We start from the raw sequence: 10,270 nt of genomic DNA, 5'->3' as shown, positions 1-10,270 counted from the left end.
TCTTCTTGAGTTTATTTATTATTATTATTTTTTCTTACCAACAGTTGCAAGAATTACAGGCTACCTGCTTGCTGCTGGTCTGGGATGTGGCTGCTTAAAGAGTGAAATCTCATGACATGCAGTGGTTATACCCAGGTGAAGCGTTTGAGTATATGCTTAGTTAAGGATGTGAATATATTATTTCTTTAAAAGTTACTTTATTATAGTTCTGAGTTTTCTTGTGAAAGGGAAAATTAAAAAGCTAAATATTATCCAGACCTTTAAAAAAATACAGCTTGAGTAATTTCCCCATGATTACCATAATTCTGATGGTAATAGTTTTATAGAAATTTTTCATTTTGGTTTTGTTATTGTGTATTCTATGTCACAAATAATTAGATAAAAAACAGTAATCTACTAAATGATTTGTTTCTGGCTGCATGTGACTTAGAACAGTGTTTGATTTGTGGAGTTAATGAATGTCAGAGTATTTTAATTTGAACAAATCAAGGCAGATTATTCAGATTTGGAGATGAAACTCATGCAATGCTTGATACTCCAGTGATTCATAATAGTAAGTTAAAGCTTTTTTTCTAAGAGTGTAAAATTTTATTTCTTCTAGTGTAAAATTTTCTAGTATGATGATATCTTAGACTACAAGCCATTAGCATCTCAGTTAAAATTCATTTATCAGCTTTTTTCCAACATAAGAGTTGTCTGAGATGGAATAGTACATACAACTGGAAAATTTTGAAAGGAGCACACATGGACTTACTTACAAAATAGAAACAAACTCACGGACTTAGAGAATGATTTTATTGTTACCAGAGGGGAAAGGTGACTGGGGAAGAGATCATTAGGGAAATTAGGATTGGCATGTAGACATTGCTGTATTTAAAACAGATAACCAACAAGGAGCCACTGTAAAAAAAAAATGGGGGAAAAGTTTACCAGTAGCCTCACATTTTATACCTATCCTTACCGTCTTGTTTCTTTTTATGTACTGAAAGTAGATCTTTTTTTCATATTTGGGGTTTCCTATAACATCTTTTTTCTTCTGTAAAATATTGAAAATCCTTTAATGCCAACAGTCATAAATGGACATGACTCATGGTTTTGGTTTCATGTAGACAATAATGAACTTTCCAATTTGGGCAAGTTTTGGCTTTCTGTTTTTAGCAATTAGCATTGTGTTATAATTTTTTTATTTAGCTGTTTCCCTATTATACTGTGTATTTTCTTATGAGCCCGTGGTTGGTAGGAAACCTGTTACATCTAGCATAGCACTTAGTCCCATAGTATTGATAGATGTCTAGCAAACATTTTTCCAAATGAATTTATTTAAATGCCAGGCAATATTGAGTCAAAGTAATTCCACTATTGAGCTTATTTTCCATTGAAAATATCCTCAGTGGCAAGCAAATACACTGACCTCTAAAATATTCTTATCCAAAATATCTGCCTACAGCAAATCAGCATCATCTTTAAGTTGGTGGCTTAGTTGTACTTTAAGGAAATAGCTTTATGATATCATATAAATACAGGCAGAACTTGATTGTCTAGCCTTTCAAAGTGTGATGGATTGCCTCTTTCCTTAAGAGGTGAATAAATCATCACAACCTCATAAATCTTGGTAATCAGTTTTCCTCCTAGTTTAAAGATTTTCATGAATAGCTCACAGGGGGTCCATTAAACAAGGGTGGTAGAAGAGAAGTAGGAAAAAAAAAAAAAGAAAAGGAAAGCTAAAATGAAAAATGTAAAGGGTGTGTGTAAGCCATTGTATACCTCATTGACATGGATGTAACATGGTTTATGTGCTATCTTAGTCATGTGGAATAAAACTAGGCTCCCAGAAGGAAAGACTTCTATTGGTGAGTAGCAAGTAGAATGCTTGTTACCAGGAAAGAATGCTTCCTCCATTGCAGGGCTCTGGGTGGGTGACTCTGGGGAGTTTTTATCTTCATCACTGGGAGGAGCAACTACAGGGAAATTGGAACCTAAAATTTACCTGATGGATAAATCACCCAAGGCCCAAAGCATATTTTCTTTTTGTTGTTGTTGTTCTTAAATTTATTTATTTATTTATTTTTGGCTGTGTTGGGTCTTCATTGTTGTGTGTAGGTTGTCTCTAGTTGGCAGCAAATAGGAGCTACTCTTTTGCTCTGCATCATGTGGGACCTTCACAGATCAGGGATTGAACCCATGTCCCATGTACTGGCAGGTGGATTCTTTAACCACTGGACCACCAGGGAAGTCCCTTCAAAGCCTGTCTTCTATGTTAACACTTGCCTTTGGTGTCATATGGACTTGGGTATAGAAATGTATGCCATGTGATGTCATGCAATTTGTATGCAAAGAAAGATTTTGGGTTGTTTTTGTTTTGTTTTGGTGTCCTTTTGTATCTGTGTGCTGGCTGTTGCAAAGCTTATTCCTCAGATGTGAGGAAGAATAGAAGGTATAAGGTGCATTTTCTCTAATGATATTCCTCATCTATTTTTCCCGTTTGATGTAGCACCCGAGTCCATTCAACACTAAGCATGTTTGGATTTTTATTTTAAGCAAAAACTTAGGTGTCTTTGGTGGTCACTGGCTTATTTGTAATGCTAGCAGAATTTAACTAAAAGACAGCATATTCGGTTGAGTATGGGAGGTTTCTGTTATATGCTCCAGTGACATGCTTTTGTCATTCAGTAATATTCATTAAACAAAAGCTAATTTTAAGAGCCTATTGTGTATCAAATCCAGCGCTAAGCATTGAGATTTGAGATACCAGCAGGAAAGATTATGTTTCTGCCATCCTGGAACTTCAAGTCCTGTGGAAAATCACAAACAAGTATTAAACAATTTAAACAAGTTAGTCTGTTTTGTTTAATGATGTACCCCCATACTTTCAATACTGACTGACATATAATTGGTGCTCAGATGTTTGTTAAAAGAAGACTATGTAAATTCCATATATATGCGTTACTATACTGTATTGGTCTTTATCTTTCTGGCTTACTTCAACTAATAAAAATAAATGAAAAAAAAAGAAGAAGACTATCTATGAGGTAAATGTTATAATGGGGAAGGAAAGAGTGCCATGGGGTCAGAGAAGTCTTCTCCTACCTCAGCTTTATTGAGGTTGGCAAATACAATTGTAATATATTTAAAGTGTACGTTGTAATAGTTTGATATACACACTCACATACACACATGTATTATTTTGTCCTTTGGATGATAGCCATCCTAATAGGAGTGATATAGTATCCTATTGTGCTAGAGCAAGCATCTTTTCATATACCTGTTAGTCATTTGTATATCTTATTTGGGAAAATGTCTATTCAGGTTCTTTTCCCACTTTTGAATTGGGTTTTTATTTTTTGCTGTTGAGTTGTTAAACAGGAGAGTTCCTTTTAAACTTTGGATATTAGCCCTTTATCAGATATATGATTAGCAACTATTTTCTCCCATTCATTAGGTAGCCTTTTGTGTTTTAATTGCTTCCTTTGCTTTGCATAAACTTTTCGGTTGGATGTAATCCCACTAGTTGAATTTTGCCTTTTTTTGCCTTTGTGATGGTGAACTGAAAATGTACCCAGTTAAGACCATATAATGATGTTTCTATTGATGGAAAGAAAAAAGTGAAACTGTAGCTTGTAACCGTGGTACAAGCTAGGGCTGCACATGGTCTCACCTCTGCATAGAATTGCATGTAAATTGTAGCCCAACAGCCAAAATTATTTTTAAAGGAATTTTATACTTTACCTGAATCTCTTAAAGAACATTGAAAAGAATCAAGATTATGTCTTCAAACAGATTTGAAAAGCTTCTTTTCTCTTCTCTTATATTTTTATGTATTTCACAGCTGTGGGCCATTAGGTGACATCCACTGTAAAGATCACACCTCTCTGACTGCTTTTTTGATGTCTGAGACAGGGACAGTATCAGATTGGTCAATTTGCTGATCACAGCTCCTCAGGTGTTCACAGAGACATTTTCTATCCTCACTGTCTGTCACATTCATCTGGAAATCCAGTTGTTATTTATGTCACACACGTGCACTTATACCCACACTCATACAGGCATATATGAATCAATTAATGATCTTAGTGTGATGTGATTTATCTATTTGTATATGTTTGATATTGTATATATTTGAAATATATCACACATAGGTCTTGAAATGATTCAGTAACATTTCTGCCTGGACACACTGAGATTTAAAACAACTTCTGGCTCCATTTAATAGCAACAAAATCCATAGATCTTCATAAGCAGTGAAGTGTAATGAAGGTTGAACATTTTTAAAATCTTTTATATCATTGCATCAATGAAGGAAAATGCGTAAGACTAGAAGCAGTTCATGTCATATGGTTGTAATAAGAGAGACACTCCAGAAAAAACAAAATTAACAACAACAGCAACAAATGGATCATTCAGGAGTCTGTAAAAAAGGTAGAAGTCAAATGGGTCAGGGGATATGCCCATAACCCCTCACCTCCAACTCCTGCTTCTCACTACTACTGATCTCTGCCATAGGTTCTTGCCAACATCCTCAATAAGCAATGTAAACTGAACTATTTCTCTTTCTCTTCTATTTCAGGGGTAAAAGTATACAGCCCTTAGCCCTCCTAAGATATCATGCATGCTGCACGTTATTAGGAAATGAAACTACATATAGTTGCACATAAAGATACAAACAAATGCCATATGCTTAAGAGGGACTTAGACTTTATTCTTGGTCAAAGTATATTTAAGAAATATGACAAAATTTGAAGACATTCTGCTATGTGATTTTGCCAGACACAAAAAGTCAACTAATGCACTTGGATGAAGTGCCTGTAATAGTCAAATTCATACAGATAGAAAGTAGAATAGTGTTTGCCATGGGCTTGAGAGGGGGTAACTGGAGAGTTTTTATTTAGTATGTATAGACTTTCAGTTGATGAAGAAGTTCTGGAATTGGTTTGTGTTAATTATTACACAGTAATATGATTTATTTAATATTACTGAGCTGTACACTTAAAAATGGTGCACACGGTAAATTTTATGGCATGTGTATTTTGTGCATGCCTGAGTGCTAAGTTGCTTCGGTTGTGTATGACTGTTTGTGACCCTATGGACCATAGCCTGCCAGGCTCTTCTGTCCATGGGATTCTCTAGGCAAGAATACTGAAGTGGGTTGCCATGCCCTCCTCCAGGGGATCTTCCTGATCCAGAGATCAAACCCACATCTCTTATATCTCCTGCATTGGTAGGTGAGTTCTTCACCACTAGTGCCACTACCCACACACAAAAAGACAGTGCAGGGCAAAAGTAACCACGTTTGAAATATACTGAATGCTCTGGAGCTGGACCAAGTCACTTCCTCTCAATCATCAGAGTACAGGCCATGAGAGTTCAGAGGAAACTTATCAATATGACTTGCCTTCATCATCTGTTGCATCCAGGTGCTCATTACAGACGGCCCACACACCCTAAAAGACAGGGATCAATGCAGGGGCTTCTGAGTTGAGCGCTTATCTCACTATTAAACATCAACCTCAGAGACAAAAAAAACTCCGACATAAATATATCATCTGCCTTTGTTGATTTCACATCTACATAAATTAAGAGGCTAAATGAAATGAGAAATATTTCATTGATAGAGTATTAATCACTAGATAATACACACTGTGAAAACAGCTCATCAGAACTCATTAATGTTTTTTTAATCCCATTTTTGACAGGGTAATTTTTGATTTGAAAAATAATGCTCTCTTTCAGCATCTGGTAACACTCGGATGCACTGCACAAAACCCCTGGGGCGAATTAGACACCTTACATAGAGTTTTCCCTGTTTGGTGTTATGGGTACTCCACGTGTTGATGCCATGCTGGTGGATTTCCTTCTGCACTTTTGACTCTAAACATAATTTTTCAAAAGATTCAGTGAATCACAGTTTCTAGCATCAAAGAGTTACAAGTCAGAAGTCTAGGCAGGAAAAGTCAGTATTACTTTCTCTTAAAAAACTTGTTTGGCACCCAAAGTGGAAGGCTGCTAGAGCAACACTTGGCTGGTTTTCCTAGTTCATCCACTGTGTCTTGTAGGTAACCTTCCTGGAGTCAGAAATGTTTTCCCAGATTCTGTTTGCTTGTTTAAATGCTAAATGATCCTTTAAGACTTATTGGAAGCCCTGTCAGCACCATGACCCCTTCCTGATTAGCCTAACCTCCTGCAATGTTCTTGCACAGCATTTATTTTCAGAATCACTCCCTCAGAATTATCATTGACTGAACTTGCACATGTGCTTCTGTAAGGATGTATGTGTGTTAGCTTTCAAGGTGGCTCCCAGTGATCCCCACATCCTGGTTTTCACACACTAGTGTGGTCCCCTTCCACATTTCATCAGGGCTGATCCGTATGACTACAGTCCATGGCAGGAGTGATGGTATGTCACTTCTGATATTCGACTGTAGCTTCCACCTTGGATGCCTTCTCTCTCAGATTATTCTTCTCAAGGAAAGTCAAGTACTGTTTCCTGAGACCACTCAGACCATCTGTGGATAGGGCCCTGTAGTAACTGAAGTCTCTGGTAAACAAGCAGGCAAAAACCTGAGGCCTGACAACAGTGTTCTTAAGATTGGAAGCAGTTAATCCCTTTGTGGATTAGTCTGCGGCCCTAGTGGGTGTCTTCTCTGTAACCTCCTCAGATGCTTTGAGTCAGATTCACCTGGCCAAACTGCTCTGAGCTCCTTGTCCTATAGCAACTGTGAGATAATGAATGTTGATCTACTAATTTGGGGGTAATTTGTTATGTAGTCTTAGATGACAAAATATTTTATCTCCCCAGCTAGACTATAAGCTCCTTGAAGAAGGATTCCCAGCTTTCTGATTCCTCATGGTGCTCGCATTTATCTATTCAACTAAAAATAGAAAGATAGAAAAGTATTTTTTATCTACCTGCTTAAACTTTTTCACAGGTACCAACTATTCTGAACAGTGCCTGTGAGGTCAGTAGGAGAAAACTGGCACTACTAATGCTGTTCTAATATGAATGGGACAAGTTAAAGATAATTATTTGACCATGGGCCTAAAACTTAGCAGAAGCTGATGTCTAAACCCTGATTTAGAAAAGAATCTATGAAGTCAACATGTTTCAGATCGATGAGCTCTCTGAAGGTCCCACATTGTCCTCTTCTGCTGCTGATTCTTTCGCAGGCACTGCTGTCATTAACCTGCTCTGAGAACTCTGGGTTCTGCAGCCCTTCTCAGCAGAGTCACATCACAGATTGAACAATGCTTGACTCTGACGCATGACTTCCATTGTTTCATTCTTTGGTATTGGCCCTATGATTTCAGATAAAGATAACATCTCAAGCCTGTTGTGAAAGGAGGAAGAAAAGAAAACACACCATCTTATAGAAACGTTGCAAACTACAAATTGAAGAGTATTCCCTCCCACTCTCTCTTTGCCTCCCATCCCTGTTCATCAAGGTGTTTTGGCAAGAGAGATATCTTAAGATAAGCAGTAATTGGTATGAGGAACACGTGTTGATATTCTGCATCTATGAGATATAACTATTAACAGATGGATGTTATTTATAAACTCTTGCATGTTTATCCTGGTTCTTTGGAACACTTTTCTGAGTCTATCAGCTGCTGTTGGGATAATTAATTACATAACCCAATTCAGTTAAAAATTTTGAAATGTACATTGTCTATATGATCTGCATATTTAATCATCTTGTTCATGCTGTCCAGTGTTTTAGATGCCACTCATTGCCTAAGACACACCCCCCCCACACACACCCACATGCACACACACACAAATACACATAATGTACCAATTAGTTTTTAAAACTTCATTTAGGTTTTCCTTTCACTATAGTCCTTCTCTTTTCTAAAATCTGTTTTATAATGTTTCCCTACCCCCAGCCATACCTGATTCAACCTAAAATAGAACCAATTAAAAAAATGTGGCCTAGAATGTCATACATGTTTTTATTTTGTTTTATTTATTTATTTGGCTATGCTGGGTCTGCGTAGTGCTTGGGGTTTCTCTAGTTGCAGCAAGTTGGGGCTACTCTTCCTTGTGGTGGTTTCTTTTGTTACAGAGCACGAGGCTTCAGTAGGTGCAGAGTGTGGGCTCAATAGTTGTGGCATAGGAGCTTAGTTGTCCTGCAGCATGTGGGGTCTTCCCAGACCAGGGATCAAACCTGTTTCACCTGCGTTGGTAGGCAGATTCCTTACCACTGAACTACCAGGGAAGTCCCATAGAATGTCATACATATTTTTCAGTGTTTTAGTAAAGTAATTTAAAACCCATTATTAAATAATTTTTGGTAATATGGCTTATAATAAGGAAACTCTTGGAGCAATTAGGTTTAATTGAATCCAAGATAGCCTACTCTTCCTAAATAGGAGAACGTTTTATAACCAGTAAGCAAGTTGATCATTTGTCCAGAACTTGAAGGGAGCAAGGGAAGGAATGAAATAATGAAGGGAAGTGAGAGAGAGAGATTTTATGACTACACGTGAATAGTACTACAGTCCATACAGTGGAGCCTGAACTCCCTTTTTCAATACTAAAATCCAGTGTCTGTCTAGCTCGGACAAAGTAATTTAGGTTGGAAGAAGAGTACTTAAATACCGCAGAAGGTCGGGAGGGTTGAACTGGTTCTGACTGGCACTATTTGTCAGTTGAAAAGCAGATTCCAAATTCCCTCCTTTTTGAAATTTTCAAAGAATATCAAAGGAATTGCTTCTAAGTTCATCTTTCTCTCCAAATGTCTGTAAAAAAAATCTTAAACTATTGCTAATGGAAATGGATTTTTAGTCAGCAGGAAATCATAGTGCTAAATCATCATCAAAGTTGCCAACAAGGTAAATAAATAACCATATAGATGAAAACAGGGTGTGATGTGTTAAATATATCTTTAAAAAGCAATTTTAGTCATACTGTTAAAAATATTCTGCATCCATAAAGTTCACTACCTAAGAACCAGTTTTTAATTCTATCTTAACAGTGATGTGCTTTTCCCCCTCTTAAATAGGAAGTTAAGCAGCTTTACAGATATTCAGAATTAGAGCACATAGGAAATAAATGGGTGTTTAAAAGTGGCCAATGGGCTCACTTATACTCCTGGGCCAGGTAGAGTAAGAATGCTTGAAATTATCCCTATTGGCCAAAGTCCATATATTCATGTTTAGTAGTCTAGAGCTGAAGCACTACATAGATTCAAATATTATCTCTGTTCATAGTCAACCTTTATAATTCTGATTGAGGGTTCTCTTATCTGTAATTATTTTTTATTCTTTAATACTTCCATAAAATTGGCCCCTAGTTTTTCTATCAAGTTTGTTCCTCAGAACATACAGATATTTAGTGCGTTTACTTCTAAATACTTACAGCTACACTGTTTATATACATTTGTGTTATGATGAAGATCTTATCATAACTGATTCACCTTAGTACGTACTCTGCAGCCAGGAGAGGGAACCTTTTTGTGAGGTCTCTCCTTGGAAGAGTTTTGGAGAGGCAATGCATTGGGACTTCCGTATAGCTCAGATGGCAAAGAATCTGCCTGTAAGGCAGGAGACCTTGGTTTGATTCCTGGGTCAGCAAAATCCCCTGGACAAGGAAATGGCAGCCCACTTCAGTATTGTTGCCTGGAGAATCCCATGGACAGAGGAGCCTGGTGAGCTACAGTCCATGGGGTTGCAGAGTCGGACATGACTGAGTGACTAACACACACGGTGTGTAAGAAGCTAAGAGCATAGGTTTGGGATTAAACAAGACTGCTAAGAGGAGTGGAATGTAGGGTTTAAGAGCATGGGTCCTGGAGTCAGACTGCCTGGTTTCAGCCAAATTCCAGCTCTTCCAATTATGTGCTATATGATCTTGCATATTTCATTTAATCTGTTTGTGTCTTAGTTTCCTCAAATATAAATGGGAAATTAATCATAGTATTTGTTTTATAGAATTACTTTACACACAAAATATTTGGAGCAATGTTCCAACACACTCAGAATGTAGTCAGTTGCTATTTGTTATTGTAATTGTTATTATTAAAAGTTTCACACTCCAGCTTCATCACATACCAATATGATCTTGTATAATGTCTTAACCTTTCTGTTTGTCCATCTCTAAAATGAAGATTCTAAAGACCTGTTTCACAGGGTGGGAATTAATATTATAGAAAATGCAGAGCAGAGAACCCAGAACTTGGACTATATAAGTGCTTAGTGAGTGTATATACTCATGCGTCTAACTTCTTCAGTGGCTCCTTAACTATGAATGTGTGGCTTAATGTACTTCTGAGATTCC

At 37.1% G+C, this 10,270-nt stretch overlaps 1 long non-coding RNA gene across 19 annotated transcripts in view; it reads left to right on the top strand.

Moving 5' to 3' along the window:
• Nucleotides 1-10,270, top strand: part of LOC110127127 (uncharacterized) — a 603,755-nt gene that overhangs the window by 202,400 nt on the left and 391,085 nt on the right. For 18 of the 19 annotated variants that reach the window (XR_011489164.1, XR_011489153.1, XR_011489154.1 and 15 more), the window contains one exon: nucleotides 45-135. The exons of the other annotated variant lie outside the window; for it this stretch is intronic. This is a non-coding gene — a long non-coding RNA (uncharacterized lncRNA). The remainder of the gene's footprint in view (nucleotides 1-44; nucleotides 136-10,270) is intronic. 19 annotated transcript variants of the gene reach the window in all.

The sequence above is a fragment of the Odocoileus virginianus genome, chromosome 8 (genome assembly GCF_023699985.2).
Source record: "Odocoileus virginianus isolate 20LAN1187 ecotype Illinois chromosome 8, Ovbor_1.2, whole genome shotgun sequence".
Lineage (NCBI taxonomy): Eukaryota > Metazoa > Chordata > Mammalia > Artiodactyla > Cervidae > Odocoileus > Odocoileus virginianus.
Note: the sequence above shows the minus strand (reverse complement) of the source record. Positions and strands in the feature narration are given on the sequence as shown.